This window comes from Pteropus vampyrus, unplaced genomic scaffold (genome assembly GCF_000151845.1).
Source record: "Pteropus vampyrus isolate Shadow unplaced genomic scaffold, Pvam_2.0 Scaffold16447, whole genome shotgun sequence".
Lineage (NCBI taxonomy): Eukaryota > Metazoa > Chordata > Mammalia > Chiroptera > Pteropodidae > Pteropus > Pteropus vampyrus.
The window spans coordinates 1-3,505 of NW_011905228.1; the positions used below are offsets into that span (position 1 = coordinate 1).

Consider the following 3,505-nt stretch of genomic DNA (forward strand, 5'->3'; position numbering starts at 1 on the left):
AAATGTGAGGAAGAGGTATGATCTCTGCATGGAAGGAGGAGATCTGAATAACTATGTAAATAAAGTTTTAAAAAGTGACCATTAAAATAAGTTTGGGTTGGAGGCCTCCAAGTACGGTGGGAAAGATAGTGTGCAGTATTAGGAAAAGGGTCGGACACACAGGCTCCTGCACTTCTCAGAGTATTCCGTTAATCCTGGCGTTAAGGCTAGTCCTCTGACACACATGCAAAATTGTTACATTTTCCAGAATCTAAATGTCATCTTCTTGTTCATGTTATATTTATTATATAAAAGTAAGTAAACAGCATGCTTAGTATATACTATATTTAAAAATATGTACACATATTTTACATTGTGTTTACATTTTGTATATGTACATTATGCATATATATTATGCAACAAAAAATATCTAGGTTTTTTTTTTTAAAACAAACATTGGACTGGTACATTTTTTATGAAATCATTTTCAAATTTATTTGAGTTTTTTGACTTCCCTTTCTAAGCTCTTTAGAGAAAGGTATTGTGTATATGCATTATATATTTGTTATGTGCACAGGTATGAAACAATGTATAATGAACAATAAAGGTAGCTATAGCCTGGGCAATGGTTTGAGTCTAAGGTCTTGGCATTACTTTCCCATTTATTTTGTACTTACTCTTCTTTGAATAAGTTGTAGTGAACATTTGATATTTGTTACTCATTTGTTACATTTTATTTAAAATACAGGTTAAATTATTATTACAGTAATATGTGAAATAAGCAATTGAGGAGGATATATAAGATTCCTACAGTACAAGTATTTCTTAAAGTGTATTTCAAAAATTCTCCGTTAGACTTGGCTCTGGATTTCCGGACCTTTGTGCCTGTATTGTGCCGAAAGACTTTACAGGTGCATCCGGAGCAATAAGCCAGTCACCATCATCTCTGTCATAAGTCATCCCTCAGATGTCATGGAAATTCGAATGGTCAAAGAAAATTTTAAAGCAAGACCTGGCCAGGTGAGTCAGTGTTCAGCAACTTATAAAATATCTTTATCCTTATATAATTTTTGAAAATTAGCCGATGTACCATTGTTGGAATATTTGAACTTCTTTCTTAGTCATTTAAAAATTATGTTTGTTGCTTTTTAGTATATTATTCTACATTGTCCCAGTGTGTCTGCATTAGAAAACCATCCATTTACCCTCACAATGGTAAGAAACTTGTTTTTTGACTTTCTGAATAAAATGCAATTCTTTCTTTATTGTGTGTGTCCTCCACATCATTGTATAAATTATTCAAGGCTCTCACAATATGTTTGTTTAAGTAAGCCATCTTTTTACACAGAAATATAATTATTCTTTTATAAATTTTCTAGCTATTATTTATTATTTTCTACCACTTTAAAATTCAGGAATTAATATATTTAAAATTTATTATACCTTGATTCAAATTGCATAAAATTTCCTGGATATTTTCTTTTTATGAAGCATGTACCAAAATATAATATATATGCTCTTTTCTTTAGAGTAATTGGATTTAAGGGAAAAGAGGGTACTCTGAGCTGAGGTAGAAGCATAAAAAAATCCAGAGAGTGTTTAGAAAAGAAAAGTCCAGTATAATTGGTACCTAGCTGTATATGGGGGAGGAAAAGGAAAATAAAGTCAGAAAAATAAAATGGAATAAATAAGGGAGGGGAATCTAGCTAAATAGCTAAAAACATCACCAAATATTTTTAGCACATCATTTAACATTGTATGCATTATAAAAGTGGTACTAGCCCACTATAAAAAGTAGTCAATTTCCAAGGTAAAATAGGAACTTATCCTCATTTTCCCCACTTGCCAGTTTTTCTCTCCACAGTTTGACATATATTCTTCCAGACATTTTCCTATATACTCTGGCATATGTAGATGTTTGGCATTTGTTTGATCAATCATTTATTTTATAATTTACTCTTTTCACTCAATAATATATCATGGGCAACTTTTCATATTACTATATTTGTATATGAGTTATTTTTTTAATGACAGCATAATATTTAACAGGAGGAAAGTACTGTAATTTAATATTCCTCATTGATTATAAGGATAAAGGTTTTATTTAATTTGTAACAAAGGTAACTGAGAACAGGGACGACATATTTAAATATATGCTTAAAATATGCAACATAATTGAGCAAAGGAGTGGGGGCAGAAAAATAACTAATGTCAAAGTATTGAGATGTAGGGTTTGGGTTATACCAAAATATTTTTTGCTTCCTTGCTCCAAATTTTGTACACTGTATGTAGCAACTTTATTTATGAATAAATTAAAATCAATGATTATGGAAAGGTAGTATGACATCTAGTGGAATAATTAACAACACTAATTTATCAAGAAAGATTAAAGTTCAATAGCACGTTGGATGGAGGCAAAGATGTTGGATACCTGGAATTCTATATTCATCAGGGTTTCTTTTCATCAGACCATCTCTGAACAATGTACTTTGTTGTGTATAGGCTTAGGAAATGGTTTATACCCTTCCCAAATTTGGGGGGATTATTAGCTGGTCCACTCATATTATTCCTCAAGGGAGTTTCGTTTTCATAAGAGAGAACTGCTACCAAGAAATGGATTTGAGTGGAGCAAAACGTTTCTAAGCTAAATTTTATATTATGTTGTTAATTTACTATTATTGACCTTAAACAAATGAACGGCTAGATAGCTCTCTAGGAAAATGAGTTTATTCAGGAACAACAAAGAATTGCAATTCAGGGCATTGCAATTGGTCTAATGGTAAACCACGTGCAAGTCCAGAGAACAAAGGAGAGAAACTTTCTTTCAGAGAAGAAAGGCGGAGTTCAGAGGGGCACTCATACACCGAGTCTCTTGGAGGAGACTGGGAATTCCAAGTGTAGTGGCTTTTCATTGGCTGAGTGGTTGCCAGATGAGGAAAAGATCTTCTTTCTTCCTGCTGGAGTAGCAGAGCAGAAAACCCTTTCCTGTTGGAAAGGGAAAGTCCCTCTCTTCCTGTTTGGGGTAATGAACTATGAGTGGTGAGTGAAAGCTCCCCCTACAGGCCCTCAAAACTCCAATTTAAATGAAGTTTCTGTTTATTATTTTCACACTATCCTTTCCCGCTATTTCCTTTTTTTTTTTGTCCAATTATTTCTCTTTGTCACTTCATGTAAATGCATACTTCTCAAAGGTTTCCTGGAATGGTGCCTTTAAGGGTTTCTTTGAAATAAAACAAAGCAAAACAACAACAAAAGTTCCATATTCTGATTCCCACTAAAAAGTGTTTATATACTCCATCCTTGTCAAGGATAATAGTCTCTACTAATTAAATGCCTAAGAGGTTTCCTTATAAACTTTGAAAATATTATATTACTTAATTCTTAGTATATTCCCATGAGACATGTATTGTTAACTCTATATGATGCAGAAAATGTGACTCAGAGAGATTGTTATGTTCCCATAGTCACACAGCTAGTTGGTGGCACAGGCAAGATATAGACACAGACCTGTCTGACTGAAAGGCAA

The 3,505-nt window shown here is 32.8% G+C and overlaps 1 long non-coding RNA gene across 1 annotated transcript; it reads left to right on the forward strand.

The window, feature by feature from the left end:
• Window positions 1–448: 448 nt before the first annotated feature.
• On the forward strand, window positions 449–3,473 carry LOC111735134. Its single transcript, XR_002778693.1, has 3 exons — window positions 449–999; window positions 1,132–1,194; window positions 2,808–3,473. It is a non-coding gene; the product is annotated as an uncharacterized LOC111735134 (long non-coding RNA).
• The last annotated feature ends 32 nt before the right edge of the window (window positions 3,474–3,505 follow it).